The sequence below is a fragment of the Macrobrachium rosenbergii genome, chromosome 8, assembly GCF_040412425.1.
Source record: "Macrobrachium rosenbergii isolate ZJJX-2024 chromosome 8, ASM4041242v1, whole genome shotgun sequence".
Classification (NCBI taxonomy): domain Eukaryota; kingdom Metazoa; phylum Arthropoda; class Malacostraca; order Decapoda; family Palaemonidae; genus Macrobrachium; species Macrobrachium rosenbergii.
In genome coordinates, this window is record NC_089748.1 from 37,205,577 (window position 1) to 37,218,958 (window position 13,382).

The following is a 13,382-nucleotide window of genomic DNA, read 5'->3' on the forward strand; positions in this document are numbered from 1 at the left end:
GTGGGGAATGTGATGGGAAACAGAGGGGACGGGACAAGAGATAGGGAGGCAAACGATGGGATGGATGGCATAATGGATGATTTAGAGAATAATAAAAAAAGGGAATAAAAAAATAGTAATGCAATTTTATCATTAGTTTTTTTTTTTAGCTGCTTAGAGTTTGTCATCGTTTGCTGCGGTATATTTTTTTTATTGTGCTCTTCCGTTATTTACTTCTTTCGAAATGGCGTTGTTATGTGTCATTATGTCCAGGAATGACGCAAATCCGTCGTTTTCTTCATTTATTTGGCGTTATTATGTGTCAGTTGTTCTGAAATGTAGCAGATCCGTTATTTTCTTCTTTCGAAGTGGCGTTGTTATGTATCAGTTGTTCTGAAATGAAGCAGATCTGTTATTTTCTTCATTCGACCAGCGTTATTACGTATCAGTTGTTCAGAAATGTAGCAGATCCGTTATTTTCTTATTTCAGTTGGCGTTATTTTGTATCATTTTGCTCTGAAATGAAGCAGATCCGTTATTTTCTTCATTCGACTGGCGTTATTATGTATCAGTTGTTCAGAAATGAAGCCGATCCGTTATTTTCTTCAATCAGTTGGCATTATTACGTATCATCTTGTTCAGAAATGAAGCAGAACCGTTATTTTCTTCATTCAACCGGCGTTATTACGTATCATTTTAATCCGAACTGGAGCAGATCATACGATCATCCGTATGAACGGATGTTTTTTGCTTTTTTATTTGGCCTGTCACCAAGTTGAGAGAAACTTCTATGGAATGCAAGAGACGAAGATTGATCCCCCCTAAAATAGTTTTTTTTTTTTTTGTACTTTTATTCTTTTTTATTTTTTTTAAGACAAGTAACAACAGAGCTGGCGAGAACCACATGAGGGAGAAATAATAACTTTTCAACTTTCTTTTCCGCAAAATGACTTCGGTTAGTTTCTGGTGGGGAGAGAGAGAGAGAGAGAGAGAGAGAGAGAGAGAGAGATTAAGGGAGAGAGAGAGACTGAGGGAGAGAAAGAGAGAGAGAAAGCGAGATTGAGGTAGAGAAAGAGGGAGAGAGAGAGAGAGAGAGAGAAAGAGATTGAGGGAGAGAAAGAGAGATTGAGGGGAAAGAGAGAGAGAGAAAAGAGAAGATTGAGAGAAAGAGGGAGAGAGAGAGAGAAAGAGATTGAGGAGAGAAAGAGGGAGAGAGAGAGAAAGAGATTGAAGGAGGAGAGAGATCGAGTGAGGGAAAGAGGGAGAGAGAGAGATTGAGAGGGAGAGAGAGGAGAGAGAGAGAGAAACTGAGGTAGAGAGAGAGGGAGAAAGAGAGATTTAGGTAGAGAAAGAGGGAGAGAGAGAGAGAGAGAGATTTAGGGAGAAAGAGAGAGAGAGAGAGACAGAGATAGAGAGAGAGAGAGAGAGGAAGAAAGATTGAGAGAGGGAGACAAAAAGAGAGAGAGAGAGAAAAAAAAATCTTTTTCTAACTTTGAGATTTCTCGAGGATAATTGCCCGCGAGTAAAATTGGAATTTTATTCAGTCGTGAAAAGATTCGGTCTCCGAAAACAATAAAGGAATTCTCGTGAGATAAATAAATCATGTTTATGGATACCATAATTTGTTATATATTTTCAGAATTATATATTTTCGGAATTATTTGTTTTATTGCATTTTATCTCGCTGATGGAATGTCGATATTGTTCAGTTTATTAAAGAAAATTTGAATTCAATATCCAATATCACCGGGAAAAGAATTCTATGAAATTCCAAACCATTTCAAAACAAGTTTCTTCGGCGCAATCGAGTTTTCTCTACAGCTGCTACAGCGTATAATCAAGGCCACCGAAAATAGATCTATCTTTCGGTGGTCTCGGTATAATGTTGTATGAGACGCGACCCATAATCTTTAACCACGGCCAGGTGGTGGCCTGGCCTATATCGTTGCCATAAGCACAATTATGGCTAACTTTAACCTTAAATAAAATAAAAATCACTAAGGCTAGAGGGCTGCAAATTGGTATATGGATCATTCACTCTCCAACCATCAAACATACCAAATTGCAGCCCTCTAGCCTCAATAGTTTTTATTCTATTCAAGGTTAAACTAAGCCATAATCGTGCGTCTGGCAACGATATGGGCCAGGCCACCACCGCGTCTCATACAGCATTATACCGAGACCACCGAAAGATAGATCCATTTTCGGTGGCCTCGATTATAAGCTGCACAGAAAACTCGATTGCGCCGAACAAACTTCGGCGCATATTTTACTCGTTTATTGATGCTTACCCTCACTGATCAGAGCCACCAATAAGTGACATTTGGCTTTATGAGCCACGGATTAGACATTGTGGCTCAATGGCTCTCATAATGGGACGACCTTATGGTTGCAATAGGAGAAATAAACAGACGCTAAGAGCGGAGGAAGTACATACATACATACATACATACATACATACATACATACATATATATATACATATAATATACATATATATATGTAAATATAAATATATATATATATATATATATATATATAATGTATATATATGTATATATACGGTATATGTATATATATATAAGTATATATATGTATATATATATACATATGAGGGAGGTGGAGAAAGGCAAAATATGTATATATATATACATAGAAACCTCAAGGAAAAGGCAAAAGGATAAAGGAGAAACCTCTAGGAAAGGAGTGAAAGGATAAAAGTGCTGCAAACAAACGAGAGAAAAGAGAAGAGAGAAGAGAGAGAGAAGAGAGAGAGAGAGAGAGAGAGGAGGATAAGACTGCCGAAGGGAGGGGGGGAGGGGTGGGGATTGGGGGAGATAAGAAAGGATATTTGGGGTCAACGTTGGGGATGACACAATAGAGAAGAACCGGATTTATTGGGGCTTCGTATGGGGCCTACTTTTTCCTCCTCCTCCTCCTCCTCCTCCTCCCACAAGTTTTTTTAATGGTGGGGGAAGAGAGAGAGAGAGAGAGAGAGAGAGAGAGAGATAGACAGAGAAAGAGAGAGATAGACAGAGAAGTGGGAAGAGAGAGAAAGAGAAACACAGTGAGAGACAGAGAGAGCGAGAGAGAAACAGACAGACAGAAAGAAAGAGAGAAGAGAGGGAGAGAGAGAGAGAGAGAGAGAGAGAGAGAGACAGAGAGATAGAGAAAGAGAGAAACAGACAGAGAGAGAGAGAGAGAGAGAGAGAGAGAGAGAGAGAGAGAGATAGAGAAAGAGAGAAACAGACAGATAGAGAGAGAGAGAGAGAGAGAGAGAGAAAGAGAGCGACAGGAGAGAGAGAGAGAGAGAGAGAGAGGACGGAGGGGGTGGAAAGAAGATAAACTTTATGTGCAACTTGCGTTTGACTGATATAAATTATAGCGTCATTAGCGACGTAAATATATGTGTATGTAGGGAAGGAGAGGGGGAGGGAAGAGGGGGGAGAGAGAATTATCTTTCAATGGAGTGAAAGTGTCGCCAGATCCAACAGACCATGAAGGGGGGGGGGTGGGGGCGAGGGAGCTGGGTGTCAGTGCAAATGATGCAAATGGAGGATTCTTTGTGAAGTTTGTAGATTCATTTGTAAATATATATATATATATATATATATATATATATATATATATATATATATATATATATATATATATATATATATATATATATATATATATATATATATATATATATATATATATATATATATATATATGTTTGTGAATGTTGTATGTTTGTTTATGTTTCTGCAAAATCACATACGTCAATAGACCCGTTTTCATATATAGTTTCAGGACACACTATGCGTGTCTCTCTCTCTCTCTCTCTCTCTCTCTCTCTCTCTCTCTCTCTCTCTCTCTCTCTCTCTCGTAACTCGTATCAACCGAAACATAAATTGTCGATATGGAAGATCTTTGTGCAGATATGATGAACAACAAGAAGGGTTTACACCAGGGTTTGGACAACATAAATTTTCCTTTTTTGTGTGACGCGGATGGGTACCATACGCACACACACACACATACACACATGCGGAGGATTCTCTCTCGCCTATACACACACACACACACACACTCATACACGCAGAAGATTCTGTCTTGCTTATACACACACACACACACACACAGAAGATTCTGTCTCGCCTATACACACAGAAGATTCTCTCTCGCCTATACATACGCACACATACAAGATTCTCTCTCGCATATACACACAGAGAGAGAAGATTCTCGCCTGTACACACTCACAGAGAAGATTATCTCTCGCCTATACACACACACACACAGAAGATTCTCTCTCGCCTATACACACACACACAAAAGGTACTCTCTTGCATAACAGAGAAGATTCTTTCTCGCCTATAAACACGCACAGAGAAGATTCTATCTCGCCTGTACACACACACACACAAGATTATCACTCGCCTATATACACACACACACACACCCACTGAAGATTCTCACTCGCCTATACACACACACACACACACACACACCCACACGTACACGCAGCCGGGAAATGTGTTATGAGGCAGTACGGTTGCAGATGCATCCAGAATCGACGGAATATCTCATTCGGCTGATGGATGAGGAAGCAGTCATTTGTGGATAATTGGTCTAATAATGTCAGTGGCTGCCATTATGCTAAAGTCGGAGATACAGGCGAGGTTGTGTGTGTTTGAGAGAGAGAGAGGGGAGGGGGGGAGGAAGGGGTTAAGGGGAAGGGGAAGGGTAGGAAACGAGGGTTGTATTCGCCGTGTATCAAAGAGCCATCAGCGTATTTCCGAAACAAATGTATATGGAATTATGTACTGTATTGGTTCAATTGGTTTATTGTACTGTTGTTGGGCCTTTGCTCTCTCTCTCTCTCTCTCTCTCTCTCTCTCTCTCTCTCTCCCTTATAGATGAGGGGAAGTAGGAAGGGAAGGGGAAGGAAGGGGAGGGAGGGGAGGGTGTTTCTAATGCACAGTATTAGCGGATGTAAACTAAATCATAATGAATCTGTGAGAGGTATATAGTAATATGATATATATATATATATATATATATATATATATATATATATATATATATATATATATATATATATATATATATATATGTTCATCAAATCAAATTATTTGAAAACAATTCTTATCCCTTCGCTAATGGCCACATGACATTCCTGACTTCTTCACAATCAAATTCCGGAATTAGGACGAGAAATACTGACGATTCGACATTCGCAGTTTCTTCGTATCGACTGAATCTTCCTCTCCTTATCTATTTATGGAAAGTAACATTGATATGAATCCTGAGGTCAGGTCAGGTCACGGATGAAGGGGAGAGATCAGTTAACAGCTAGATAAACAAGTAAAAAATTCGCCGAAGTTTCGTCGGAGTAATCGAGTTTTCTGTACAGCCGCTTCGGCGTACAATCAAGGCCAGCGAAAATAAATCTATCGTTCGGTGGTCTCGGTATAATGCTGCATGAGCCGCGGCCCATGAAGCTTTAACCACTGCCCGGTGGTGGCCTATCATATATCGTTGCCAGAAGGACGATTATGGCTAATTTTAAAGTTAAATAAGATCAAAGCTACTGAGGCTAGAGGGCTGCAATTTGGTTTGTCTGATGACTGGAGGGTGGATGATCGACATGCCAATTTGCAGCCCTCTAGCCTCAGTAGTTTTTAAGATCTGAGGTCGGACAGAAAAAAGTGCGGACGGACAGACAAAGCCGGCACAATAGTTTTCTTTTACAGTAAAACTAAAAAGGAAAAATACAACATACTGATGAGGATTATGGAGTAGAATTATTCGATATCAGTCAACGCCTACACATGCATTAATCCTCGCATCTCCTCTCTCTCACAGGTAATGAACACTTTCGCCCACGATCTCACGCCCACACACGATTAAAGGGAACCAATCATATATATATATATATATATATATATATATATATATATATATATATATATATATATATATATATATATATGTATGTATATATATATGTATATATATAAGTGTATATATATATATATATATATATATATATATATATATATATATATATATATATATATATATATATATATAATATGTGTGTGTGTGTGTAGTTGCGCGCCCGCAAGCGACTGAATCCTTACGTTAGCTTTCATCATCATCATCATCATCATCTAAAAAAAAAATAATTATACAAAAGTAAAAAATGAAAGTTTTAATACTTTTCGGAATTGCGTCATCACCATCCCCTGTCATGAGCGACATTTCCAGGAATTAGCAGAAAGTATTTTGTTTCAGTCTTTTTCTCTCCTTTTATTTTTTTTTTTTTAAATTCCGGTATCCTGTCTTTAGCTTAGGATTAGAATAAAAAAAAAATGGCGTGTGTAATTTCACAAAATCCTGATACGATTTATCATCAGTTTTTCTTTTCCTGGTTTTGGGACTTTTTTTTTTTCCCCGAGAGGTGCATCCTAGATTTACTTTGCTCATTTCTGCGTAACTTAACAAATGGGATGACTTTTCATGACCTTTAAAACTCTTGGTTTTGTCTGTATGTGACTTAATAGATTCCTTTATTAAGATGCGCTGTTTATCTTTAAAACTATTAAAAGGTCCTCCTTTAATCACTAATCTCATCATTTTAATCATTAAAAGAAATATTTTAATTTAATTCCAATTATCGGTATTGAAAGTTTTTTTGGGGGGGGCTTTGTTCTTGAGGCTCCTTAATGCGCTTAATATAAAAATCATACTATAAAATTTATAGCAAATTTGTCGTAACCGAGAAATTTTTTTACAGCTCTTTGCTTGTCTCGACTTTCAAGTGTAAGAAGGACTCCCGATCGCAAATTCCTGAGATGTATGCTAGTGTTGCACCAGCCCCAGTATTTTTGCCATGCCTCTAGGTTAGGTTAGGTTAGGCTGGAATAGACTGAAATTCCCATTGTAATTTGGGTGTGGGAAACATAATGAGATTATTTTCAATAAAATTCTGTGGTTAGTTTTTAAGATATGGCGTCCCGCTTTTTTCAGGGAAAGGTCTTAATACTCGGTTACGTCTCGGGGGGAAAATGCCTCCCGATCGGATTTTTTTTATACCTCATTGCATTGTGGGTAAGAATGGCTATAGTTCATCTGGAACTTCTTTTGTTATTTTCACTTGGAGGTGTTGGTACGTGGACGGTGCTGGGACCTGATTGGCTATTTCGTTCCAGTTTTTACCAGTGGACGAGGCTGAGACCTGATTGGCTATTTCGTTCCAGTTTTCACCAGTGGACGGTGCTGGGACCTGATTGGCTATTTCGTTCCAGTTTTCACCAGTGGACGATGCTGAGACCTGATTGGCTATTTCGTTCCAGTTTTTACCAATGGACGATGCTGAGACCTGATTGGCTATTTCGTTCCAGTTTTTACCAGTGGACGATGCTGAGACCTGATTGGCTATTTCGTTCCAGTTTTTACCAGTGGACGATGCGATGCTGAGACCTGATTGGCTATTTCGTTCCAGTTTTTACCGATGGACGATGCTGAGACCTGATTGGTTATGGCCCCGTTCCAGTTTTTAGACGATGCTGAGACCTGATTGGCTATTTCGTTCCAGTTTTTACCAGTGGACGATGCTGAGACCTGATTGGCTATTTTGTTCCAGTTTTTACCAGCGGACGATTGAGACCTGATTGGGTATTTCGTTCCAGTTTTTACCAGTGGACGATGCTGAGACCTGATTGGCTATTTCGTTCCAGTTTTTACCAGTGGACGATGCTGAGACCTGATTGGCTATTTCGTTCCAGTTTTTACCAGCGGACGATGCTGAGACCTGATTGGGTATTTCGTTCCAGTTTTTACCAGTGGACGATGCTGAGACCTGATTGGCTATTTCGTTCCAGTTTTTACCAGTGGACGATGCTGAGACCTGATTGGTATTTCGTTCCAGTTTTTACCAGTGGACGGTGCTGAGACCTGATTGGCTATTTCGTTTCCAGTTTTTACCAGCGGGCGATGCTGAGACCTGATTTTTCGTTCCAGTTTTTACCAGCGGACGATGCTGAGACCTGATTGGCTATTTCATTCCAGTTTTTACCAGTGGACGAAACCTGATTGGCTATTTCGTTCCAGTTTTTACCAGTGGACGATGCTGAGACCTGATTGGGTATTTCGTTCCAGTTTTTACCAGCGGACGAGTGCTGAGACCCTGATTGGCTATTTCGTTCCAGTTTTACCAGCGGACGATGCTGAGACCTTGGATTCCAGTTTTTCGACCTGAGACCTGATTGGCTTTTCATTCCAGTTTTTTGTGCTGAGTTTATTTCGTTCCAGTTTTTACCAGCATTTGAGACCTGATTGGCTATTTCGTTCAGTTTTTACCAGTGGACGAACCTGATTGGCTAGTTTCAGTTTTTACCAGATATGGGTATTTGTTCCAGACTCTGAGACCTGATTGGCTATTTCATTCCAGTTTTTACCAGTGGAATTAGACCTGATTGGACGTTCCAGTTTTTACCAGTGGAAAGACCTGTTTGGCTATTTCGTTCCAATTTTACCAGTGGCGATGGAACATTGGCTATTTCAAAGTTTTTACCAGTGGACGAGACCTGATTGGCTATTTGGAATGCTGAGACCTGATGTATTCCAGTTTTTACCAGTGGACGATGCTGAGACCTGTTTGGCTATTTGTTCAGTTTTTACCAGTGGACGATGCTGAGACCTGTTTCTATCGTTCCAGTTTTTCTGACTAATGATTGGGTATTTCGTTCCAGTTTTTACCAGCGGGCGATGTTGATTGGCTATTTCGTTCCAGTTTTTACCAGTGGACGAACCATAATTGGGTATTTCGTTCCAGTTTTTACCAGTGGGCGATCTGAGAGATTGGTATTTCGTTCCAGTTTTTACGATGCTGAGACCTGATTGGCTTTTCGTTCCAGTTTTTATAAATGCTGAGACCTGAACTCCAGTTTTTACCAGTGCGATGGAGACCTGTTTGTTTCGTTCCAGTTTTTACCAGTCCATGCTGAGACCTGATTTTTTCGTTGTTTTTACCAGCCCGATGCTGAGACCTGTTTGGATCGTTCCAGTTTTTACCAAAACTGAGACCTGATTGGCTATTTCGTTCCAGTTTTTACCAGTGGACGGCTGAGACCTGATTGGGTATTTGTTCCAGTTTTTACCATGCTTGATTCATTTCGTTCCAGTTTTTACCAGCGGACGATGCTGAGACCTGATTGGCTATTTCGTTCCAGTTTTTACCAGCGGACGATGCTGAGACCTGATTGGCTATTTCATTCCAGTTTTTACCGATGGACGATGCTGAGACCTGATTTATTTTCCAGTTTTTACCAGCGGACGATGCTAGACCTGATTGGCTAGTTCCAGTTTTTACCAGTGGACGATGCTGAGACCTGATTGGCTATTTCTGTTCCAGTTTTTACCAGTGGACGTGCTGAGACCTGATTGGTTATTTCGTTCCAGTTTTTCGCCTGAGACCTGATTGGCTATTTCGTTCCAGTTTTTACCCGGACGATGTGAGACCTGATATTTACGTTCCAGTTTTTAAGCGGACGATGCTGATATTTCGTTCCAGTTTTTACCAGTTAAAATTTCGTTCCAGTTTTTACCAGTGGACGATGCTGAGAATATTTCGTTCCAGTTTTTACCAGCGGACGGTGCTGAAATTGGCTATTTCGTTTCCAGTTTTTACCAGCGGACGATGCTGAACCTGATTGGCTATTTCGTTCCAGTTTTTACCAGCGGACGATGAATTTCATTCCAGTTTTTACCGATGGACGATGCTGAGACCTGATTGCTTTCGTTCCAGTTTTTACCAGCGGACGCTGAGACCTTATTAATATTTCGTTCAGTTTTTACCAGTGGACAGACCTGATTGGCTATTTCGTTCCAGTTTTTACCAGTGGACGATGCTGAGACCTGATTAGGTATTTCGTTCCAGTTTTTACCAGCGGACGATGCTGAGACCTGATTGGCTATTTTGTTCCAGTTTTTACCAGTGGACGATTGAGACCTGATTATATTTCGTTCCAGTTTTTACCAGCGGACGATGCTGAGACCTGATTGGGTATTTCGTTCCAGTTTTTACCAGTGGACGATGCTGAGACCTGATTGGCTATTTCGTTCCAGTTTTTACCAGTGGACGACTGAAACCTGATTGGGTATTTCGTTCTCAGTTTTTACCAGCGGACGGTGCTGAGACCTGATTGGCTATTTCGTTCCAATTTTTACCAGCGGACGATGCTGAGACCTGAATTTCGTTTAAACCGATGGACGATGCTGAGACCTGATTGGGTATTTTGTTCTAGTTTTCACCAATTAAGTGGGATTTTGGAATTCATACCTTGGTTGAAAATTCTGGCTTCAGTTCTTAGTTGTATTTTCTTTGGTGGAATAGTGTAACTCTTAAGCCTTGGATTATTTCACCTGATTTTTATCATTTTTTGTGAGTTTAGAACATTTCTGATGCTCATTTCGATAACAAATTGTTAGTTTACAGATATACTGTGACTCCTTATATCATACAATTAGGGGACCACAGTAGGAAAAAGGGTACTTGGTAAGGGAACATACAAAAAAAGAAGTGAAATGGAAGGATGTATTTAACATCCTCGTGACAGCCTACCTCTGCAAGTTCTGACTCTGACTAATGTGAGGTTTACCGAATGTTGGGTCAGTTTTTACGGAGAACCATAACCGTATTCCGGAGTTGGAAATACGATTTTTTTGGTTTTCTGTAAAAGAGAGCTATTGTGCTGACTTTGTCCGTCCTCCCTCACTTTTTCTGTCCGCCCTCAGATCTTAAAAACTACTGAGGCTAGAGGGCTGCAAATTGGTATTTTGATCATCCACCCTCCAGTCATCAAACATACCAAATTGCAGCCCTCTAGCCTTAGTAGTTTTTATTTTATTTCGGGTTAAAGTTAGTCATGATCAGGCGTCTGGTACTGCTATAGGTGCCAACAACACAGGTCGCCACCGAGCCGGAAGTGTGATAATAGTTTAAAGTAAAATTCTAACCAGTAAAATAGTACAGAATAAAAATCGATACAAATATTATAGATGAATCATACTTGCTGAAGGCCGATGTCTTTAGACAAAGCGTATTATAATAATCACTTTAGACAAAGGTGCATAACATGGGGGCTGCAAGATTGCTTAAGACCTGGTTCCTTTTCATTACTGAATTTTTTATACAATCAAGGTAGTTATGAAAAGTTATTTTTCATAATTATGAAGACTAATATAGCATCTCATTACTTGACTTCAAGTTCTTCATTTCAGCAAGAGGAATAAATGTGAAAAAGAGGCGTTACACAAACTTATCGATAATTGAGATACAGTTTGTAAAATTCAAGTCTGAAATTATTATTGTTCAAATATCCAAAAATAATCATGAAATTAAACTTTCAACACAAATTGTGACACAGCAAAATATCAACTGTATTCTTTTCATAAAAAGGTTTGATACTAAATAGATTCTATCTCTCTCTCTCTCTCTCTCTCTCTCTCTCTCTCTCTCTCTCTCTCTCTCTGTGGCCTGGCTATCAATAATTATCGAGCACTCATTGAAGATTCATATCTGTAATGGACAGTGCTGGTAATTCTTCAACGGGTCTTTATGATGTGTCAGGCTTTGTTCAACCATGATTCAGGCTTTGTTCAACCATAATTGACAGATGGAGAAGCACTTTAATTTTTCCCTCGTCAGCAATATTCATATCTCTTGTTCATCACAAATATTCATATTTATTGTTCATCACAAATATTCGTATCAATTTGTCATCAGAAATATTCGTATCTATTGTTCATCAGAATCAGAAATATTTTTATCTATTGTTCATCACAAATATTCGTATCTGTTGTTCATCAGAAATATTCGATCTATTGTCCAATACAAATTGTTCATCATAACTATTCATATCTATTGTTCATCACAATTATTCATAACGTTGTTCATCACAAATATTCAAATCTATTGTTCATCACAAATATTCATAATTATTGGTCATCACAAACATTGTCACAAATATTCAAAGCTATTGTTCATCCCAAATATTCATATCTAATGTTCATCACAAATATTCACATCTATTGTTCATCGCAAACATTCATATCTATTGTCCATCACAAATTGTTTACCATAAGTATTCATATCTGTTGTTCATCACAAATGTTCACATCTGTTGTTCATCACAAACAATCATATCAGTTGTTCATCATAAATATTCACATCTTGAAATTTTTATGATTAGTCTAGACAGCAAAATGAACTCCGGAACACCACTGGCGCCAGATAGCTTCATACATATTCTGACCCCCCAGGGTCTGATGCAATTATCATTCCTCTAATTATGATTCCACTTGGATATTTTGTTATTCAGTAACTAAAATTCCGAGCGTGAATTCTGAAATATCAGGTGAATGTCTTATGGTTCTCAAGGGCATTGGGCGTTGTCGATTAATGCTGACTCAAAATGGTTCAGAATAATGTGGTCTGTTTAGTGATATCCAAAGATAAGATTGATTCAGATTTACTGACGCTGATTTGATTCAGTGAAGGAATAAAGAAAATGGAATTCCAAACTTGAGCCTTTGTTAAGTGGTAACAAGATCGTTAGACGTGGGGGGGTAGGGCCGTCAGTGCACTTTACGCGGTGCACTGTAGGCATTGCTTAAGGGTCTTTGCAGTGTCCCTTCCTTAGGCCCCTAGCTGCAACCCCTTTCATTCCTTTTACTGTACCTCCTTCCATATTCTCTTTTCTCTATCTGACTTTTCACTCTCTCTGACAATTGTTTCATAGTGCAACTGCTTTGAGGTTTTCCTCCTGTTACACCTTTTCAAGTTCCACTTCGATTCTTTCCACATGACCGATCCATCTGAAAACGCTTAGACTTAACCCATTACCTATGCTAACCGTTTTACGTTTTATACAAACACCAAACTGAAGACATTCATTCAAATATGGAAGAGGTATGTGACTTGTAGATTCATGTTAGTATCTAATTCCTTTCAGGATTTTCACATCATTGTGAACAGAGTTTTAATTAACAACTATGATAATATATACTGTATATATATATATATATATATATATATATATATATATATATATATATATATATTATATATATATATATATATATATATATATATATATATGAAATATTTTCTGTTAAAACAGAATTCCATAACAGCGGATATGGATATAAATACCGGTTTTATAACTTTTTCTCATTATTTATAGTTTGGTCTCTATATATATTTATACAGTTTATTTATATTTATATATATATATATATATATATATATATGATATATATATATAAATATTTTCTGTTAAAACAGAATTCCATTAAAAGCAGGACTTATGGATCTTCTGGTATAAATTCTTCGGTTTTCCGTAACTTTT

General features: G+C 38.5%; 1 long non-coding RNA gene across 1 annotated transcript in view; it reads left to right on the top strand.

The window, feature by feature from the left end:
• LOC136840713 (uncharacterized) overlaps positions 1-13,382 on the top strand; it is a 114,471-nt gene that overhangs the window by 53,124 nt on the left and 47,965 nt on the right. The gene's annotated exons all lie outside the window — the stretch shown is intronic.